The 23,080-nt window shown below is 43.4% G+C and overlaps 1 protein-coding gene across 1 annotated transcript in view; it reads right to left on the minus strand.

Annotated features, from left to right (window-relative positions):
• Positions 1-20,255: 20,255 nt before the first annotated feature.
• LOC139158713 (pleckstrin homology domain-containing family A member 3-like) overlaps positions 20,256-23,080 on the minus strand; it is a 32,997-nt gene continuing 30,172 nt past the window's right edge. The window contains 1 exon segment of the mRNA XM_070736045.1: positions 20,256-21,427. The gene's annotated coding sequence lies outside the window, so the exon portion shown is untranslated.

Raw genomic sequence — 23,080 nt, forward strand, 5'->3', positions numbered from 1 at the left:
TAAATAAATAAATAAATAAATAACAAATAGTCCTTGACTCACACCAGTTTATTTAGTGACCATTCAAAGGTACAACGCCACTGAAAAAAGTGGCTTATGAGCCTTTTTCACACTTACCACCATTGTGGCCTCCTTGTGGTCATGTGATGAAAATTCGAACCATTGGCAACTGACTCACATTTATGATCATTGCAGTGTCCCAGGATCACCTGATCCCCTTTTGAAACTTTCTGACAAGCAAAGTCAATGAGGAAGCCAGATTCACTTAACAACTGAGTACCTAATTTTACAATTGCAGTGATTCATTTAACAATTGTGACGGGAAAAGTCATAAAATGGGGTCAAAACTCACTTAACTAATGTCTCACTTAACAACTGAAAGCTTGGCCTCAATTCTGGTCAAAAGCCAAGGACTAGCCATATACTCATTCACAGAGATATACATGCATATACATATGCAATAACAACAATAACAGAGTTGGAAGGGACCTTGGAGGTCTTCTAGTCCAACCCCCTGCTTAGGCAGGAAACCCTACTTCAGACAGATGGTTACCCAACATCTGCTTAAAAACTTCCAGTGTTGGAACATTCACAACTTCTGGAGGCAAGCTGTTCCACTGGTTAATTGTTCTAACTGTCAGGGAATTTCTCCTTAGTTCTAAGTTGCTTCTCTCCTTATTTAGTTTCCACTCATTGCTTCTTGTTCTACTCTCAGGTGCTTTGGAGAATAGGTTGACCCCCCTCTCCTTTGTGGCAATCCCTGAAAAGCTTGCAATCCTGTTTAATATCTCCATTGGAGGGTGGCGTGAAAATCCCCCCTAGCACTCTTTAGAGAGCTAATTTGTTGTAATAGTTAAGGCCCCAGGCCTGATTTCTGGTCCCACCTTAGTTCCTTCAGTCCCAAAGTCAACTGGATGGCCTTGAGCCGGTCACTTTGACTCAGCCCTATGAAGCAAGCAATGGCAAACCACTTCTGAAAAACCTTGCCAAGGGACCTGCCCAGACAGTTTCCAGGAAACAACACAAAATCAAAGAACAAAATAAATAAATAAAAATCCCTTGTTAATTGATTTTATTTATTTTATTTATTTATTTATTAGATTTGTATGCCGCCCCTCTCCGTAGACTCGGGGCGGCTAACAACAATTATAAAAAACAACATGTAACAATCCAATTAATAAAACAACTAAAAACCCTTATTATAAACCAGACATACACACAAACATACCATGCATAACTTGTAATGGCCTAGGGGGAAGGAATATCTTAACTCCCCCATGCCTGGTGGCATAAGTGAGTCTTGAGTAGTTTACGAAAGACAGGGAGGGTTGGGGCAGTTCTAATCTCCAGGGGGAGTTGGTTCCAGAGGGCCGGGGCCGCCACAGAGAAGGCTCTTCCCCTGGGGCCCGCCAAACGACATTGTTTAGTCGACGGGACACGGAGAAGGCCAACTCTGTGGGACCTTATCGGTCGCTGGGATTCGTGCAGTAGCAGGCGGTTCCAGAGGTAATCTGGTCCAATGCCATGTAGGAGATAAGGCACCTCCTAATGCAGGAAAGGTCAAGCTATAGCATCAGTGTTGCCAGTCTGAAGGGTGTTGCTGAAATAATTACAGGGTGTACAATGGATCCAAACTACACCAGCAATAGTATGAAGTAGGAACAAGATGCTAAGCAATTACGAATCGTATCGCTTCAGTCTGTAAGTTGGGAAATAATTTTCTGAATGCTTTTAAAAATAATCTGAATTAATATATCCAGAAAAAAAGGAGTCCAACAAGAAATGATTTGTGAAGGATCCATCTCTGATTCTAATTTCTTAAATTAGGACCTATAACATGAATACCTATATCTCCTCTAGTCTGAAGGGGTATAGATGGTTCCTATCGACCCTGCTGCCTCTTCAGGGCAGAGTGTGGTCAGATACTAATAGCACTTAGACTTATGCTTGGCTGCATAGCTAGAGGTATAACAAGCAGGAAGAGGGAGATTGTGATCCCGCTGTATAGAGCGCTGGTGAGACCACGTTTGGAATACTGTGTTCAGTTCTGGAGACCTCACCTACAAAAAGATATTGACAAAATTGAACGGGTCCAAAGACGGGCTACAAGAATGGTGGAAGGTCTTAAGCATAAAACGTATCAGGAAACACTTAATGAACTCAATCTGTATAGTCTGGAGGACAGAAGGAAAAGGGGGGACATGATCGAAACATTTAAATATGTTAAAGGGTTAAATAAGGTCCAGGAGGGAAGTGTTTTTAATAGAAAAGTGAACACAAGAACAAGGGGACACAATCTGAAGTTAGTTGGGTGAAAGATCAAAAGCAACATGGGAAAATATTATTTTACTGAAAGAGTAGTAGATCCTTGGAACAAACTTCCAGCAGACGTGGTAGATAAATCCACAGTAACTGGATGTAAACATGCCTGGGATAAACATATATCCATCCTAAGATAAAATACAGAAAATAGTATAAGGGCAGACTAGATGGACCATAAGGTCTTTTTCTGCCGTCATATTTCTATGTTTCTATATTTATATACCACTTCATAGTGCTTTACAGTCCTCTTTAGGCAGTTCACAGAGTCAGCATATTGCCCTCAACAATCTGGGTCCTCATTTTACCAGTCTCAGAAGGATGAAAGGATGAGTCAACCATGGGCCACTCAGAATTGGACTCCTGGAGTGAGCAGTGAGTTAGCTGTGCAGTACTGTGTTCTAGCCACTGCACCACCATGGATCTATTCAGTTGAGCACCCATATTAAGAGACGACAACTACCCAGTTGAGATAGATTATCCTAGGGGCCTATTGAACAAACAGTCAAGCTTAGGGGCCTAGTTGTGCTGGCCTAGGCCGTTTGTTGCGTCCAGCTACTTTAGACCAGTGTTTCCCAACCTTGGCAACTTGAAGATATTTGGACTTCAATTCCCAGAATTCCCCAGCCAGCAAATGCTGGCTGGGGAATTCTGGGGGTTGAAGTCCAGATATCTTCAAGTTGCCAAGGTTGGGAAACACTGCTTTAGACTATGCCTCCCATAATCTAACTGCATAGACCAGGGGGCCAGGAGCCTGCAAACTTGACAACTTTAAGATTTATGGACTTCAGCTCCCATGCTGCCTGGTGAATTCTGGGACTTGAAGTCCACAAGTCTTAAAATTGCCAAGTTTGGAGACCTCTGGCATTGACTATGGCTTATGGTAGTTGTACTCCAACCACCATGTACCCAGATTTTACTATATCTCTGGGCAGCAGTCCTCACAGTCTTTTCTCCCATGGAGAGATCATGAACCTTTCCATTTGAAAGGGGGAGGGGTTTCCTCTTAAGAGCGGTACTCCATATGGTCTTCTATTGTAGAAGGGGAGGCTATTAAGAATGGCCCATATGCACAGAAATAATGAAAAATAAAGAATGACTCTGCCTTTTTAAGGTCTAGCTCTGAGCCAGAAGGGTAACTTATTTATGTTTTTTCCACATTTTTTGGACAAAGAGTAGGTGACAGAGATGGAAAGAGAAGATTTCCAAAAGTTTCTCATAAAGTTAAAAAATCTTTTATTTTAAGAGGTGGAACATTTTGCTCAGCAGCTTCACTATTGCAATAAGTAGGATTTATTCCTAGTTAAGAATGTATAGAATTGTAACCTAATTATTTCTTCGTCTGTTTTCTTCTAGGGCTGGCAGTAATTTATTTTCTGTTTTAATGTATTTTTTAAATGTAAAAGCAGAATACTCTTTATAGCACCTATCTGATTATTTTTGTTCTTTGTTTTTAGTTTTATTTGGATTGTGGTTAGTCCTCATGTAAAGGAAATATTCTGTCACTAGGCATGGGCTGGCTCCCTCTAAAAACAGATTGTGACCAGATGGCAAACATCGCAGGTATTTAACAATATGCATATTGTTCTCATCTAACAAAAGGTTGTTCTGATTTGATACAGAAATGGGATAAAAAACATTCCATCTGCTGGTCACTTGGCTATTTAAGAATCTGGCATGGATTTAATAATGCCCAAAAGTTTCTTGTAATATCTTCATCTCCATGTTGGTGATTCTGACTGAAAATGGTGAGAAAGGGAACTATAACAACAACAACAACAACAACAACAACAACAACAACAAAGTTGAAAGGGACCTTGGAGGTCTTCTAGTCCAACCTCCTGCTTAGACAGGAAACCCTACACTTCTTCAGACAAATCATTATCCAACATCTTCTTTAAAACTTCTAGTGTTGGAGGATTCACAACTTCTGGAGGCAGGTTGTTCTACTGATTAATTGTTCTAACTGTCAGCAAATGTCTCCTTAGTTCTAAGTTACTTCTCTTCTTGTTTAGTTTCTACCCATTGCTTCTTGTTCTACCCTCAGGTGCTTTGGAGAATATCCTGACTCCCTCTTCTTTGTGGCAACCCCTGAGATATTGGAACACTGCTATCATGTCTCCCCTGGTCCTTCTTTTCTAGCCATGCCCAGTTCATGCAACCATTCTTCATACGTTTTAGCCCCCAGTCCTCTAATCATCTTTGTTGCTCTTCTCTGCACTCCTTCTAGAGCCTCAACATCCTTTTTAGAACTTTGTTCTACCTTAGAACAAATTCGTTCTCATAACAAATTCTATTTTCTAGCTAGTGTACCAAAAACAACTCTGTAATTAAATTAAGGGATTCTGTTTTGTTTTGCTCTTGACCCAACCAACAGTGAGTAGGGGTGGAAGGAGGGAGAGTGCCTCTTTTTGTACCATGTTATAAAATGCAGATTGATAGATACAAGAACAGTTTTTTCCCGAACGCCATCACTCTACTAAACAAATAATTCCCTCAACACTGTCAGACTTTCTACTAAATCTGCACTTCTATTCTACTAGTTTTTCTCATCATTCCTATCACCCATTTCCTCCCATGTTGACTGTATGACTGTAATTTGTTGCGTATATCCTAAGATTTTTATTAATATTGCTTCTTCATTGCTTATTTGACCCCTATGACAATCATTAAGTGTTGTACCACATGATTCTTGACAAATGTATATTTTATTTTATGTACGTTGAGAGCATATGCACCAAGACAAATTCCTTGTGTGTCCAATCACACTTGGCCAATAAAAATTCTATTCTATTCATATTCATATTCCATGGCTGTTTTAAATAGGTATATAATTCTTAAGGGTATTCCCCCCCACCCACACCCTTTGTGCGTGTATGTAGGGGAAGGCAGTGTGAGGGAGGCAGTGTAAGAGCAGGTCCTATTAAATTTCCTAAATAGGATGTACCTTCACTACTAATTACCAGAATTATATACTTTCTTCCAACTTTTCAGGAGCTGGACAGCTCATTTTCCTCCCTTGCACAGTATATACCTCAAGATAAGTCCATATTTAATTCTCCAAGTCACTTTAATCGTGGGGCAAAATTGTTGGGCAGAACCGAAGGTCGAGTGACTTCCCCAAGGTTACAAAGCAAATGTGTAGCAAATCTAGAATTTATGTTCATCCCATCTCCCAGTGGCAGCCCTTAATCCATTATGCTTCATAAATCAACCCGAGAGAGCATCTCTCTCCGCTCCAGAAAAAGAAAGGGGATTAATAAGGAAAAGTGAACAAAGGTTTACACTGAGGATATTCCAATCAGGGAGCATAAATCTTCTTTCCTTCCTTCACCAAGAGACACTGCCTTTCCATATCCCTAACATTTATTTTTCCATGGGGCCAGGGGGATGATAAAGACTGAGGCCATTCCTTCTAAATCAGTAAGAATAAACATGCATTTGGTATGAAGGGACTCCCATAAACCAATGATTATGAATGAATGCTAGTTGAATGTTTTTGTATTAGGTGGGATTTTAGATTGCATTTCAGATTGTCTTCTAGTTTATATTGGGTTTCTCACACTTTATATTTGCATTAATTTTATGTTGTAAGCCGCCCTGAGTCCACAGGAAAAAGGGCAGCCTAGAAATCCAATAAAATAAAATAAATACATAAACAGGATTATTATTTTTTTAAACAAACCATCGAGAAGAGGACTTTGCCCCCCTTCCTGCCACCATTTTATGACCAAGAGGGGAATTCAATTGGTATCTGTGAATCTCACAAAACTCAGAATATAGGGTAGCCTCAGTCTTTAAAATCTACTTTCCAGGTACCGGAGATGAACCATAATCACCAATCAAGGAGGGTGTTATGAAGCAAACACAGGGCATCTTTTTCTTGCTCTTAAGTAACCAAAGTGAAATGCCCAGCATCTTCTCTTTGGAACCAGGTTTCCATATCCGCAGCTGCTGGTTTCAGGAAGCCTCCTACCCTGTTTCCCCCCCTCCAAAATAAAACATCCCCTGATAATAAGCCCAATCGGGGTTTTGAGTGCATGGCAATAAGACCAAGCGCTTATTTCAGGGTTGAAAAAAAATATAAGACAGGGTCTTATTTTCAGGGAAAGACGGGCATATTCTGTGCAATAACTCTCAGCTGGTGGTTATTTCCAGCTAAACAAGGAGGCCTCTAAGCATTTCTAGCATGTGCTGTTGGAGATCACAAATGCATCTCTCCTCCCCCAACCTCCAGCCTCTGCCCCCCCCTTCCTTTCCTCTCCCTCCTCTGAGCCCTGGGGATCTCTGTCCATCTGCCTCTCCCTCCATATCGGTCCAGTTTCCTTTAAAAAAAAAAATTACAACCAGCCCCTTCCAGAAGGCCCAGGGCCGAGGAGGACCACTCTGCAGGCACAAACAAAACAGCCAGGATGGGAGGCAGCCAGCCAGCTAGCTTGGCCTTGAAAGCTGCATCCTTCTTTCCCTGCAGCCGCTCTGTCTCTAAGCAAAGGGGGGGGGGTGGAGAGAGAAGGGGGAGGGAGCCGAGGGAGAGAGAGAACCATTCCAAGGCAGCACTAAGGCTGGCACAAGTCCATCACGAGCCATCCACGGATCCCTGTGTTCTTCCATTATAGTTCACCTATTTCGCTGCAGCCCTGCAAGGAGCAGCGCGCGCTGGGCATCCTTCTCGTTCCCCCCCACCACTCCACCTCCCCCACCACCTTGTGCCCCATCTGTCAAATCACTTCTAAAAGGAAAAAATAAATAAAATAAAAGACCACCGCGTGGGTGTTTTTCTCCGCCAAAGTCTCACCTTGAGGGGATGGGGATGCTGGGGGTGGGGGATAGAGAGAGACAAACTGGAGCATCCTTTGGGGGACACGGTGGAGGGCTGATCCCCCCCAAGGTACCCTAAACACGAAGTAGGATGGGGCAGGCGGTAAAAGGGCGAGCGATGCTTCTCCTTCGCCCTCCCCTCATCAGGACCTTCGCCATCATCAACTCTCCATCCATCCATCCTCCCGGCCCTCCCTCCCTTCCTTTCCCCCGCCGGTGACAGCTCCGGGCGGCCCTTTGGCTCCACTCGCCCGGGCCCGCATCCCCCCCCTTTTCCCCTTCCTCCTCCGGACCCCGATTTCTCCCCCATTTTTGGCAAGGGAGCCTTACCTTTCCGAGGGGGCGCCTCTCCTTTCCTTTTGCAGCTGGCGATCCAGCGGCAACAAAAGCGCCTGCTCCTCCTCCTCCTCTCCCCCCCGCACCGTCAGCCGGGCAGGCCGGTCCCCATCTGGCTAATCACCGCGGCTCCCCGGACACCAGCAGCCTCCGCCGCCGCCGCTGGAACAAGGCGCATCCTCTCTGGCCGTGGCGCGGCGGGCGCACGCAAAACGAGCAGAGCCCAACCAGAGTATCAGAGCGCGGAGAAGGAGGCGAGATGCACCAGACGGAAGGATGGGAGGAGGGAAAGCTGGCTCTGTTGCCTGGATGGATCCTCCGCCCGGCAATTCCAGGCTGGGTTCTGCAGTGGGCAAGCTTGTTGCCGGTCTCCCCCTACCACCACCCCCAACCTTGCACTCCCCCCCCCCCGGTGTCACTCTGGGGACAGACACGCCCTGAGCCTGGGGAACTTGGAGCAGCTTCAACGCCAACCTCTTAAAGGCGAAGCGCCCTCGCCTGCAAAGCAGAAGACAGCCTGGCTCTCAAGAAGAAGAAGGGGGGGAAATAATAATAATAATAATAATAATAATAATAATAATAATAATAATAATAATAATAATAATAATAATAATAATAACGATGATAATAATAATGATGATAATAATAATAATAATAATAATGACGATGATAATAATAATGATGATAATAATAATAATGACGATGATGATAATAATAATAATAATAATAATAATAATAATAATAATAATAATAATAATTTATTAGATTTGTATGCCATCCCTCTCCGGAGACTCGGAGCAGCTCACAACAATCACAACAATATACAAATCCAATATTTAAAAAGAAACAAAACATTTAAAAAGTCCATCATTAAGAACCATTCAATACAATCATACCATTCATAAAACTATATGTGCTCAGGGTATCTCAGTTACCCCATGCCTGGCAACAAAGGTGGGCCTGTTCTAATCTCCAGGGGGAGTTGATTCCAGAGGGCTGGGGCCGCCACAGAGAAGGCTCTTCCCCTGGGGCCTGCCAGACGACATTGCTTAGTCGACGGGACCCGGAGAAGGCCAACTCTGTGGAACCTTATCGGTCGCTGGGATTCGTGCAACCAGATTGCATCCGCTGATGCAATCAAGGCAGCATGATACGCACCACTTTGTAAGTCTTAATATGAGCTCTTACAAGTGTTCGATCGGACTCGGACTTACTTTTCCTCCATCGTTTCTCTAAATGTCTCTTCTGGCATTTCAACTCCCGGAGTTCCTTGGTGAACCAAGGAGCTCTCCGGGGTCTAGTGCCATAGAGTGGTTGCAATGGCGCAATCCAGTCAAGACCCTCCATCGCAGCCTTGTTCCAGGCCACGACAAGAGACTCCGCCGAACTGTGGACGTTGTAAAATTCAACATGACGGGGGAAGCTCGTGGGTGTGTGCGCGCATACACACACACCTTTCGAAGATTGAGCATCGCCTATGGGTACTCCTCGATTTACGACCACCACGGGCCTCATGGTTCCTGTTGTTAAAGATGAGGTTGGTGAAGTGAGTTGGGCCTTATTCTTGCCACCATGGTTATTGGTTGGTTATTACCTATAAAGCCCTATATGGCTCAGGGCCAGAGCATCTACCGGACCGCCTCTTGCCACTTACCTCCCACAGACCAATAAGAGCACACAGAGTTGGTCTCCGCCAGATCCCCTCGACTAAGCAATGCAGGTTGGTGGGACCATGAGGGAGGGCCTTCTCTGTGGCCGCCCCGGCTCTATGGAACCAACTACCCCTGATGTCCATACTGTCCCCACCCTACTGGCCTTCCGTAAGGCCATGAAGACCTGGCTTTGCCGGCAGGCCTGGGGGGCCATGAATCTATATATCTTTTATGACCAAACTGTATGAATGGTGTGTATGCATGCGATGACAACTGTTTTTTTAATAGCAAATGGGTTTTTATCACGGGGTTTTAGTTTTAGGTATTATATTTGACTTCTTTTATTGCTTTGTAACTTTTGCATCTGTATTATATTTTTTGTAAGTCCTTTGGGATTGGGTGGCATAGACGTCGAATAGACAGACAGACAGACAGGCAGGCAGACAGGCAGGCAGGCAGGCAGACAGACAGACAGACAGACAGACAGACATAGCATTTATATACCGCTTCACAGTGCCTATCCAGATTCCTGAGGTCAGTAAGGGGCGAGTACAAGTGCACTAGAGTGCCTTCCGTCCCCTGTCCTATTGCTCTCCTATATCTCCTATACCTTTCCTCTATTCCTATATCTCTTCTTCTATTCTTTCACTGATACATTCTATTCCTATAGCTTCTTTTCTATTATTTCTTAGATATATTTTACTATGAGTATCTCCTCTATAACCTTCATCATGTATTTTACTATGTGTATATAGATATATACCCACTAAAACCCTCATTGTGTATTGGACAAAATAAATAAGTAAGTAAGTAAGTAAGTAAGTAAGTAAGTAAGTAAGTAAGTAAGTAAGTAAGTAAGTAAGTAAGTAAATAAATAAAATAAAATAAAATAAAATAAAATAAAATAAAATAAAATAAAATAAAATAAAATAAAATAAAATAAAATAAAATAAAATAAAATAATGCGGTTTACAGAATCAGCCTATTACCCCTTCCAACAATCTGGGTCCTCATTTTACCCACCTCAGAAGGATGGAAGGCTAAGTCAACCTTGAGCCACTGGTGAGATATAAACTGCTGAACTACAGCTAGCAGGTTAGCTGAAGTAGCCTGCAGTGCTGCACTCTTAACCACTGTGCCACCCCGGCTCTTAACTATAAGTGAATTGCTGTGGTTGTTAAGTGAATCTGGCTTCCCCGTTGACTGCTTGTCAGAAAAGAAGTGGGTGACACTGTAGCCGTCATAAATACAAGGCATTCGCCAAGTGTCTGTATTTTTATCACATGACTACCTGGGGATGCAGCAATGGTTGTTACGTGTGCAAAAACACTTGCAAGTCACTTTTCTCAGTGTCGTGGTCACGGTCATTAAATGAACTGTTGTATGCCGAGGATTACCTGTATTCGAATTTCCATCAGCAAAAAAAGGTTGTCATTGTCAAAAAAGATAAGTGTCCTAACGTTGCCTCCTAGGATGACGTAAAGGAATGGGAACAAGTGGACAAGGGACCCTCTCCCCCCTCTCTCTCCTAACATCATCCTATCATATATTTATCTCTCTCCCTCCTTCCTTCCTTCCTCTCCCTCCTCTTTCTCTCTATCATCATCCTATCTATCATATTTCTCTCCCTCCCTCCTTCCTCCCCCTCTCCTCTCTCTCCCCTATCGTCATCCCCTCCTCACTCTCTCCTAACATCATCCTATCATACTGTATATTTATATCTCTCTCCCTCCTTCCTTCCTCTCCCTCCTCTCCCTCTCTATCATCATCCTATCTATCATATATTTCTCTCCCTCCCTCCCTCCTTCCTGGCCCTCTCCTCTCTCTCTCCGATTGTCATCCCCTCCTCACTCTCTCTCCTAACATCATCCTATCTATATTTATATCTCTCTCCCTCCCTCCCTCTCTTTCCCTTTCCTAATCATCCTCTCTATCATCTCTCTCTCCCCTCAAAATGCTACAGAGCACTGCACACCATGAGAAGAACAGTTTTTTTCTCGAATGCCATCATTCTGCTAAACAAACAATTCCCTCAATGTCAAACCATTTCCAAAGTCTGCACTACTATTAATCTTCTCGTCGTTCCCATCACCCATCTCCTCCCACTTATGACTGCATGACTGTAACTTTGTTGTTTATATCCTTAGGATTTATATTGACTGTTTCCTAATGTGCTTTGATTGCTTTTTTGTACCCTATGACTATCATTGTGTTGTACCTTATGATTCCTGATGAATGTATCTTTTCTTTTATGTACATTGAGAGCATATGCACCAAGACAAATTTCTTGTGTGTCCAATCACAATTAAGAATTCTGTTCTGTTCTGTTCTACGCTGCTCTGCTCTACTCTATTCTATAATTTATCAACTCTGTCTGTTATTAAACTTTCAGTGGGAATATGTTCCTCAATCTGAGTATTGCATTGGCAGTTCTGTGTTAGCAAAAACTTCAGAAGAGAAGGATTTAAGGGTAGTGATTTCTGACAGTCTCAAAATGGGTGAGCAGTGTGGTCGGGCGGTAGGAAAAGCAAGTAGGATGCTTGGCTGCATAGCTAGAGGTATAACAAGCAGGAAGAGGGAGATTGTGATCCCCTTATATAGAGCGCTGGTGAGACCACATTTGGAATACTGTGTTCAGTTCTGGAGACCTCACCTAGAAAAAGATATTGACAAAATTGAACGGGTCCAAAGACGGGCTACAAGAATGGTGGAAGGTCTTAAGCATAAAACGTATCAGGAAAGACTTAATGAACTCAATCTGTATAGTCTGGAGGACAGAAGGAAAAGGGGGCACATGATCGAAACATTTAAACATGTTAAAGGGTTAAATAAGGTTCAGGAGGGAAGTGTTTTTAATAGGAAAGTGAACACAAGAACAAGGGGACACAATCTCAAGTTAGTTGGGGGAAAGATCAAAAGCAATGTGAGGAAATATTATTTCACTGAAAGAGTAGTAGATCTTTGGAACAAACTTCCAGCAGACGTGGTTGGTAAATCCACAGTAACTGAATTTAAACATGCCTGGGATAAACATATATCCATCCTAAGATAAAACCCAGGAAATAGTATAAGGGCAGACTAGATGGACCATGAGGTCTTTTCTGCCATCAGTCTTCTATGTTTCTAGTTCCTAATTGAATAACAGTTACATATGCACTCCTTGTACATGTTCAAAGTGCTTTCTTTGCTTCATTGAAACACGGAGTTGAGAGGTGACCATTGATTCCAACTCTGCCCAATGCAGGCGTCCCAGTCAGAGCATCCAAACTAGATGGCTATCTTGCCTCTGAACACATTCAACGATCCACAGGATTTAGCTTTCCTGATCATCCCGTTGCTCTTCTTATCATATTTTCCCCTGAATCTTTTAAAAACATGTTGCTTAGAATTTGTTGAAATATACAAGAGGATGGGGAGGGCAAAGCAGAATACTTTGGGGTTTGGAAATTATACTTCTGATGATACACTCTACAATTTCATTATCATATCTTTTTGGGTTTTTTGCAGCCATATCTGCCTCCTGGCTCAGACCCATTTTCAAGTCAATTTCCAAGAAGTTTTTACAAATCATTTTGCCAGGTCATCCTGTACCTATGCATTGGATATTTTGTTCTCCCCCTAAGAATTCTACATTTGTCTATATTAAATTTCATTTTTTAATCTTCAGCCCATTGTTCTAATCCACCGAGATCACTTTGCAGTTTATTTCAGTGTCCTGAAGTATCTGTGTCAACATCAAATCTGATAGCTATTACTTCTACCGCTTTATCCACGGTATATTGTTTAGAAACAAATATGGAAATGTAGGGGGCCCAGATGACCAAATTCTATCTATAGATGTTGTCTTGGTTCAATTGGATGAGAAACCATTGACGTCCACTCCTTGGGTTTCATTTTCAAGGCAGCTCTGCATCTGCTTAATTGCTATGCCATCCGTTCCACAGTGAAGTTTTTTTTTTAAAAAAATGAGTAGCAGCACATCGTATGTTCCATAATCAAATTATGTGCAATACATTGTGAGGAATATTCTAGGCACTGTTGGAAATCATCCACATTCATGCCAAACTCTATTGTGATGGCGTGTCGTCTTGTGGATTTAACAAAGGAACATCTGGTTGTGGGTTTTGGAGGATGAGTTAGTTTGTGTTTGTTCCTGAGTGGACAGGGTTCTCAGGATGAAGAACTCAGCTATCTGTATAGTTAAGGTTTCTCATAGGATGTGTGGTTGAATCCAAGTGGTGGTGAATCCCACCTGTGTGAGATAGTTAATTAATCATCAATGTTTATAGAGGCAGTGGTCCACCTTTTCAAGAAACCGTTGTTAGACAAGATGTTGAGATGGTGGTCACCTTGCAGTTACAAAGAGCCTTGAAGGAAGTAGGTTATCTGGACTCCTTTTTGTCCTGTACCAGGCCTATGTACAACACAACTCGCATATTTTCAGAAGAAGGGGATGCCAAGAGAGAGGAGTTTTTGTGCATATGTTCTGGGAGTGTTCAGTAGTACAGAAATTTTGGAAAGAAATGCAAGATAAAATGAACAGAGTGTTAAATATTAACTGGACAATCACAAAAGAAATGGCAGTACTAGTAAAAAAGGGAGATTTAAGAGAATTTAGAGAAATAAAAGTAGCAGCATTGGAAAGCGCTCAAGCAGTAATTGTATTGGGTTGGAAAGAAGCACCAAAATGGACGGTACAGAATTGGTATCGGTACATGGTGGACCACATTCATCTTTGAAATTATGGAGGTAAGGATGAACATGTACAATGAAAATAAATTGAAGAAACTGATGGATCGATGGGACATGGTGAGAGGTTATATGACAAGTAGTATTTGTGATCTAGCCATAAAGAATAAATTAGAATCACTCTTTGATGTGTAAATAAAATGCAGATCCAGGCTTAGAAGAATGGCAAAGATGTTTGTACAGACCCTCCAAATTGGTGGTGGGGTATGTATGTTGTTAGGTGGTGGGTGCATCTTCACAGGGCACTGTTTTATGTTGTATGATGTGCAATCTGTGTGTGTAACATTTAAAAAACCAATAAAAAAGATATTTTAAAAAAAAGACTGTGACAGCATTGACCATAGTTGTGGATGACCTTTAGCAAGAGAAGAGTAGGAATGGTTCTCCTACATCTCTCAGCAGCTTCCAGTATGGTATGATGATACCCTTCCCAGTGGTTCCCAACCTTGCTAATGCTGTGACCCTTCAATACACTTCCTCATGTTGTAGTGATCCCCCAACCATAAAATAATAAAATTATTAGAAACTCAGGGGTGGGTTCTAACTTACCTCACTGCCTGTTTGCTTCGTCCTGCGTTGCGTGGCTGCACCTTTTAAAAAAAAAAAGATTACCAAAAAAAAGCTGAAAACAAGATGGTGATGTATGCAGTGCCAGAAATTCGGCTTCCGTGCATGCTCAGAAGTTCCCATGGTACAGGGTTTTCTTCCCCAGTAGTCTATTTGCATGTGGGTGGACCCGCCTGGAGCCGGGGTGGTGCAGCAGGTAGAGTGCAGTACTGCAGGCCACTGAAGCTGACTGTAGATCTGCAGGTCAGCGGTTCAAATCACATCACCGGCTCAAGGTTGACTCATCCTTCCACCCTTCCGAGGTGGGTAAAATGAGGACCCGGATTGTGGGGGCAAAAGGCTGGCTCTGTTAAAAAGTGCTATTGCTAACATGTTGTAAGCCACCCTGAGTCTAAGGAGAAGGACGGCATAAAAAATTGGATGGATGGATGGATGGATGGATGGATGGATAGATAGATAGATAGATAAAATAGAGGACCGATGTCTCAATTCCTAAGACCATCAGAAATATGTGTTTTCCAATGGTCTTAGGCGAGCCCTGTGAAAGGGATCGTGACTTATAAATTGAGAACCGCTGTTCTAGACAGTTCTAAATTCTAGATTGGAAATGGGGGGCCATGACACTACCGTGGTTCTTCTCCTTTTTCTAGGGCTAATTCCAACTGTTCGCTTAGTGACCGTTTGAAGTTATGGCACTGAAAGAAGTGACTTATGACCGTTTTTCGTTTGAATGCATGACCACTGACTCACATTTATAACAGGTTGCAACCTTCTATCAAGCAAAGTCAATGGGGAAACCAGATTCATTTAAACAGCCAGATTACTAATTCCACAACCATAGTTCCCTCTAAGCTGAGCAGTGAGCAATCGCTCACTTAAAAATCATCATCAACTCAGAGTTTTCCAAACCTGCCCAGAAGCCGAGGGAAAGAGTGAGAGGGAAGGAGAGAGAGAGGAAGAGAGGAAGAGAGAGAAACGGATAGAAAAAAGAGAGGAAGGAAAAGAGAAAGAAAAAGAATGGGAGTAAGGAAGAGAGAAAGAAAATCAAAATCTAGTTTGAAACTAGCTCAACTATTTAAGTGGCATTTTGATATTGATAGAGTTGCCCTATAATGAGCGCACTGTTATAGACACACAGTACAGTATTTTATTTTGAAATTCTCTGAGGCAAAACAGGGTGGGTTTTTTATTTGTTTGTTTGTTTGTTTGTTCATTCATTCATTCATTCATTTATTTATTATTTCTGTGCCGCCCAGTCCCGAAGGGACTGCCGCTCAGACACTATACTTTTCCGCCCACCCCCCCAAAAAATTAGAGGGAACACTGTCCACAACTGCTGTGATTAAATTAACAACTGTTGCAAAAGAAGTTGTAAAATGGAGCAATATTCACTTAGCAATGTAAATTTGGGGCTGAATTGTGGTCGTAACTTGAGGACGACCTGTATGAACAGGTAGAGAAGAAAAGGCAGAGCTTGCACCTCCAACGTTGGTTGTATCTTATCTAATAGAAAAACCTGATGTTCCAGCAGGCAGATCTAAATAGCAGCACAAAGGGGTAGGTTTGAAAACTGAGACTGAAGCAGACAAGGTCAGAAAATACCTCCTCAATGTGAATCATTTTAAATTTTCAGCTGCAGCTGAAATCTATGGCTATTTAAGGAACTAGCTTACAGTCTTGTAAATGCTAAAAAATAAATTCTGAAGAATTCGATGGGCCAGAACACTAAAAATCTTTTTTATCCTCAAAAAGTAAGGAAAAGTACATTAAAAAAGCTAGCGATTTGCCAGACCTGACACTGAAAGCTAGGAAGATTCTACCAGATACCTGAAACAATGCAGTATCCAACAACAGCCTAGATTTGGCAGGAACAGATTTTGTTAATGAAATAGCAACAGCACTCGGCACTTAGATTTATATACCGCTTCATAGCACTTTACCGACCTCTCTAAGCAGTTTAGAGTCAGTATATTACTCCAACAATCTGGGGCCTCACTTTAAGCCACCTCGGAAGGATGAAAAGCTGAGTCAACCTTGAGCCTGGTGAGATTCGATCTGCCAAACTGGTGGCAGCTGATGATCAGCCGAAGTAATCCGCAGTACTGCACTTTAACCACTGCACCACCATGGTTCATTTTTCTTAATTGAGTACCCTTTTTAATAGATAGGAGGAATGTTGTGGATGCAATATATCTTGATTTAAACAAAGCATTTGATAAAGTGACCCACAGCATACTATTAGTATATTTGTTTTCAGAAAGGTTTCAGACACAAATTACCTCTGCCGCCCAAGTAACACACTGGGAATGCTCTCTTGAATGTGTCTTTGTTTCACTATGCCAGTGATGGTGAACCTATGGCATGGGTGCAACAGGTGGCATGCGGGGCCATATATGAGGGCACATGAGGTGCTGCCCTCTGTGAGCTCCAGTGCACACTGATTTTCAGCCTTCTTTTTGGCCATTTTCCCTCTCCCCAGGCTTCAGAAAAGCCTCCCAAAGCCTGGGGACGGCAAAAATAGACCAATGGGCCAACCGGAACTTCACTTGTGTGTTCCTTCTTCAGCTTTGGACAGTTGCAGCCAGGCCTCCCACACTCGGCCCATTTCTTCTGTAGCCGGCAAGGCTTTTTTGAAGGCCTCTGCAGCTGATAACAGAGCTCCAGATCGATCTGGAGCTCTGTTATCAGCTACAGGCCTTCAGGAAACGTTTTTAGAAAAGGCCTCTGCAGCTGATAACAGAGCTAAAGATCGATCCGGAACTCTGTTATCGGCTGCAGAGGCCTTCAGGAAAGCATTGCCAGCTGCAGCAGAAATGGGCCAAGATGTGCAAGGCCTGGTTGCAACTATGTGAAGATAAGTGGTAAAGCAGCACCATTTCTATTTCGTTTCTGAACTTCTCATGTGGCCCATTGGGCCATTTTTCGCTGTTCAGGAGGCATTCCTAAACCTTGGGGAGAGCGAAAAACAGCCCAATGGACCTACTGGAAGCTTCAGTGAGGTCTGTGCGCATGCACAGGGGCAGCAGGGGGGTTATGCACATGAACTGGGGAAGGAGCATTGTACAGGTTCGCCATCACTGACTTATTCACTTGGAAATATCACTTGGCACCATTGGTTCTTGGGCTGAAGAGGATAATGAGGAGTGCCATGCTTTTTCTCTCAAGTGAAACCAAAGCCACAACTCTTGGATTTGGTACGAGGCTTTTGAAAAAGCTCCACAATCCAAAGCCCAATTTGGATTGTGCTTTGGATCAGCCTAATCCAAAGAGGTAGACCTCTTGAGGAGGGGCTCCCAAAGCAGAGTCCACATCCTAGGAACCAGTCTCCAAAAGGTGGTGACCCTTTGAGAGCTACATTTGATAAAATTTCATTTTAATAGATGCCGATTAGTATACATTCAAAGCGACAATAAAGTTTTTATTCTATTCTATCCTATCCTATCCCATCCCATCACCTTTGGATCCAGCGTAATTTTATATAAATTCACAGACTTATGTAATTTTCATGGAAACATTTGAAAATTATTTGCCAGTTTCTCCTTTCAGGATATATATATATTTTAAAAATTCTAGTTTAGGCTAGAATGTTCATGATAAATGCCCATGTAAGAATGAACAAGGGCAAATCTTGCTTAGAATACATCCTGGATAGAAATAATAATAATAATAATAATAATAATAATAATAATAATAATAATAATAATAATAATGGTAATCCCAGGGAACTGGTGAATACTTGAGGTGCCTGTTAACATCTGTTCTCTCCTATACCTTGTGATTTTTTATTTTTTTTTAAAAAAAAAATACTAGGTTTTTAAATTTTATTTTTATTATTCCATTGCAACTATCCAGAGCCACTTTTTGTGAGATGTGCAGTCATATAAAGAGAAATAAAAAAAAGGAAGGTGACATTAAGAGAGTTCCAGTATATAAATACTGTACACAAACGTTTCGTGAATAAGTCCTTCTTTCGGAATTAGTGTTGCACATATTTCCTAGCTCTTAAAACGAGGAGCTGTCCAAATGCTGACCACCTCAACCTTAGTCCAGATACCAGCAGTATCCTAAAATCAAATAATATAAGGTGGGATCTTGCGAAATTAACCTATCCAGTAAGATTTAATGGCTTTTGTATGAGATTTCGAGTAAGCACATCAACAAAAATCACTGAAACTGTACAAGTCTTGGTGTATCTTGCGAGATTTGGGGGCCATCCTTTAATGATATAATTCTTGGGTCTTCTGCCCCATTACACAACCTGGTGCTATGCCACCTGAGCACACTGCCAGTGGGCAATGATTGTAGTTTGTGGCAAAAGAGGGTTGTCCCCTTTGTAGGCATTTCTTTTCTATCCTCTGTGTGCGCGCGTGTGTGTGGGCACCTTCGAGAGAAACTCCTGGTGACTACCTGGACAAGTCCCTGCAGTTTTCTTAGCTAGATTTTCCAAAGTAGTTTGCTCTTGCCTCTTTCCTTAGGGCTGTGACAGAAGGATTGGTCCAAGGTCCCCAAATGGCTTTGTGCCTAAAGCAGAACTAGAACTCACAACCCTCCAGTTTCTAGCCTGATGCCTTAACCTTCAAACTTGGCAACTTTTAAGACTTGTGGACTTCAACTCCAAGAATTCAGCAGGAGAATTCTGGCATTTGAAGTCCACAAGTCTTAAAGGTGTCAAATGTGGGGTGCTCCTGCCTTAACCATTCCCCCAAACTGCTTCTCACCCTTCCTGGGATGCTCAGAAAAGTAACAGAAGGATACCTGGCTTTGATTAAGCAGTGGTAGATTCTTGCTCAGGTAACTAGAGTTAAACCTCTGGAAAAATCGAGCCCTTGTTTAATTACATAAAATGCTCCAGGAAAGAAATTAAACACAAGTCAAATACGATGTCTCTTTGAGAAAGGAAGGGGAGAGAACAGTAGGAGAGCCAGAAATAGTGCCCTGCTGTTTCCCAGTTTGTTTTTGCCATTATGAGTCACCTGCTTCTCAGTTTTGCACTGGTCTTCAGTGATGCGACAATTCTTTATATAAAACTGCAACCACCTGTTCACCGGGACAGACAGGGATCAGTTCCAGGTGTTCCTGAACTCGGTTCCCCTGCCCCTCGCCGTATTTCAGGCAAGAGATCACGTGCAGGTCCGTCTTGTTTGCCGTTGTCCATATCAGGCAAGCCCGAAAGAGGCTGATTTGTTTTTGGCTTTGCTTCTGGCAGAAAACCCCAGTGGTGCCAACTTCCATCCCACCGGGGGGGGAAAAAAAACACATATAGCCGTTACACTGTGTTCGTTTCAAAATGAAAGACTCTTCATTTTCAAAAATTAAGATATCATCCTTGTCTGGGCTCTTCCTCTGTGTATGTGTGTGAGAGAGAGAGAGAGAGAGGGGGGGGGAGGGAGAAAGGGAGGGGAGAGGGAGGGAGAGAGAGAGAGGGTGGGAGGGAGGGAGAGAGGGAGAGAGAGGGAGAAAGGGAGGGGGAGAAAGAGGGAGGGAGAGAGAGAGGGAGGGAGAAAGGGAGGGGGAGGGAGAAAGGGAGGGGGAGAGAGAGGGTGGGAGGGAGAGAGAGAGGGAGAGGGAGAAAGTGAGGGGGAGAGAGAGAGAGAGGGAGAAAGGGAGGGGGAGGGAGAAAGGGAGGGGGAGAGAGAGGGTGGGAGGGAGAGAGAGAGAGAGAGGGAGAAAGGGAGGGAGAGAGGGAGGGAGGGAGCGAGAGAGGGAGAAAGGGAGGGGGAGAGAGAGGGTGGGAGGGAGAGAGAGAGAGAGAGGGAGAAAGGGAGGGAGGGAGGGAGCGAGAGAGGGAGAAAGGGAGGGGGAGAGAGAGGGAGGGAGGGAGGGGGGGAGAGAGAGAGGGAGAGGGAGAAAGGGAGGGGGAGAGAGAGGGAGGGAGAGAGAGAGAAAGGGAGAAGGAGAAAGGGAGGGGGAGAGAGAGAGGGAGAAAGGGAGGGGGAGAGAGAGAGAGAGAGGGAGGGAGAGAGAGAGAGAGAGAGAGAGAGAGAGAGAGAGAGAGAAAGCTCCCAAAAGAGGTGTTTGCAGATGCCCATAAGGCTGCCATGTGTCTGTACAAGGTCAGGCATTCCCGAAAGACTAAAGACTTCGCCCTTTTGTGCAAAAGGCAAGCGACTGATATGTGAAGGAACACCAAACGTTCAGATCGGATGTCCAGAAAGGCTGCTTTTCCGGCTACCTTGGACGTTTGCTCTGAGCTGCTCTAACAAGGAGCCAAGGAGCATTCCGATGAGCTCAGAGGGACGTCTCTATTTTGGTCAGCAAGCTCTGTGGGGAAGTCCACGTTTGAGTTTGGGGTGGGGGGAAAGAAAGCTCCTGCCGAGAAAAGAGGTGGAACCCACCAGGATCTCCCCTGCTTGCATCTAGACTGAATTCCCGACGAAAAGGAACGTTCCCCCATTCCAATGATCAGAAGGCAAAACACCAAGCAGGGTTGCTGATGGAAGATTGGAGTCCTGCCTCTGCAACGGGCCATCCTTCCACAGACTCAAAAGTATCTTCCGGTGGCCGAATGCAAACGTAAGATGTTTGGGGGGCAGTGCCAGGAGAACGAGTTGCTTAGCTTGTCCGGTATGAAATGACTAATCGTCCTATATGTTTTTGACAGCCATCGCTTCTTTCCTACCAACCTAGCCTGCAGAGCTAATCTCTAACCTTCTCCCCAACCCATTCCCCTAGGTGCCAACATCTATTTGGGAATAGGTGGGTTCCAGTTCTCCAACCCCTGGCAAGCACAAGCCAGGGGGAAAAAACACATAACGGATGCCGCTTCCGGTACCTGGCCCTTTGTGCCTGCTGGTCTTGCAGGAGCCCATACTCAAGAAAGTTTAGGTAATTCCTAAGCTAGAGGAGGAAGCCCCAGGTGGACTGTTTCAGTTCAAGAGCAGCCGAGCTGATTCCAGGAGCTGAGAAAGCACCCAAAAATCCAGGTGACGCTGGTCGGTGGCCACCGGCTGAGTCCACTGGGAAGTCCTGAACCAACAATGGTTTATCTGAGAAAAACAAGAACATGAAGTGAGACGAAGGACAGGGTGGTTCCTGCAGGTCCAAACCTGCAAAAGTAGTTTCATAGTTAAAGCTACTCAAAGCTAAGCGGAAAATGAATTAAACCCTACATAGCTTAGGACCAGATTATTTACGGGACTGTCTTCTGCCTAACACTTCCCAGAGGTCAATTAGAGCCCACAAGGTTGGTCTGCTCCAGGTCCCATTGGCCACTGCAGACTGGTGGGGCCGCGAGGCAGGGCCTTCTCTGTGCAAGCCCCGGCTCTCTGGAACCACTACCTCCAGAGATCCGCACCATCCTCACCCTCCTGGCCTTCCAGAAAGCCATAAAAATATGGCTTTGCTGGCAGGCCTGGACTGTTGAGCTATAACACTCTGCTCCGGCCCAGAAGCGATTATTGTTTTTGTATGGGGATTTTAATTGTGTACGGGTTTTTTTTCATTGTACGCCACCCAAGGTCTGTCAGGAGTTGGGTGGCTTATAAATTTAATAAAACTTAAACTTAAACCACATGGCCATTTCTCACGCAGGCCAAGGGTCCTTGCATCCAGTGGCAGGCAGAGTTTACAAAGTAAACCCAGAGACAGAAAATACTCACAGAACAGTATGTCAAGATCCTAGAGCAGTGATGGCAAACAGGTGGCACACGGAGCCATTTCTGCCGGCACACGAGCCATTGCCCTAGCTCAGCTCCAATGTGCATGTGTGCCGGCCAGCTGATTTTAGGCTCGCACAGAGGCTCTGGGAAGTTATTTTTGGTTTCCAGAGAGCCTCCAGGGGGATGGGGGAAGAGTGTTTTTACCCTCCCTCAGCTCCAGGGAAGCCTTTGGAGCCTGGGGAGGGCGAAACACGAGCCTACTGGGCCCACCAGAAGTTGGGAAACAGGCCATTTCTGGCTTCCAGAGGGCCTCTGTGGGGTGGGGGAAGCTGTTTTTGCCCACCTTAGACATTGAATTATGGGTGCGCATATGCTCTTTCGGCACCCGAGGAAAAAAAGGTTCACCAACACTGGTGTAGAGAATTCTGGTCTATCTGAATCACCACTGCACTGTTTCTTGTTATCATTTCTAGCAAAACCAAAGCGTTTGTTTAGCCTATGGTCTCAGCCAGGAGGAACATGGTTAAGACAGGCTTAAAAATCAAGAAGAATCAGAATTTTATGAGGTTTGGCAAAAGGTATACATCTGGTGGGATACAAAGAAACAGAGATAACCTTATTTTTACACTATTTTAAATATATTTCTATCTAGTAGTTATATTGTATTAGACAGTGATTATTTACAATATAAAGATAAACTCCTTCTTTCTTCTCCTACCATTTTTCTTTTTTTTCCTTCATAGTTCATTTTAAGTTATAATTTTAAAATTTCTATATATTTTTAAATGTTTTAGATGTGTTTCTACTTATTATCTTATAATTGATATATCTAAGTATTTTATAAACAATGAAAGAGTTAGGTTCCCCCCCCCCTCTTTTTTACTTATTACAAATATAATGACTTCTACTTTGAGAGGAGCGATTGTTGCTCCACTAAATGTTACATGTAATGTATGTTTTGTCTGTCTTTGCAATTTAATTAAAAATATATTTTAAAAAATTAAAAAAAAAGACAGGCTTCATAAACCAAGAGTAAAATCC

This window comes from Erythrolamprus reginae, chromosome 2 (assembly GCF_031021105.1).
Source record: "Erythrolamprus reginae isolate rEryReg1 chromosome 2, rEryReg1.hap1, whole genome shotgun sequence".
Taxonomy (NCBI): Eukaryota; Metazoa; Chordata; class Lepidosauria; order Squamata; family Dipsadidae; genus Erythrolamprus; species Erythrolamprus reginae.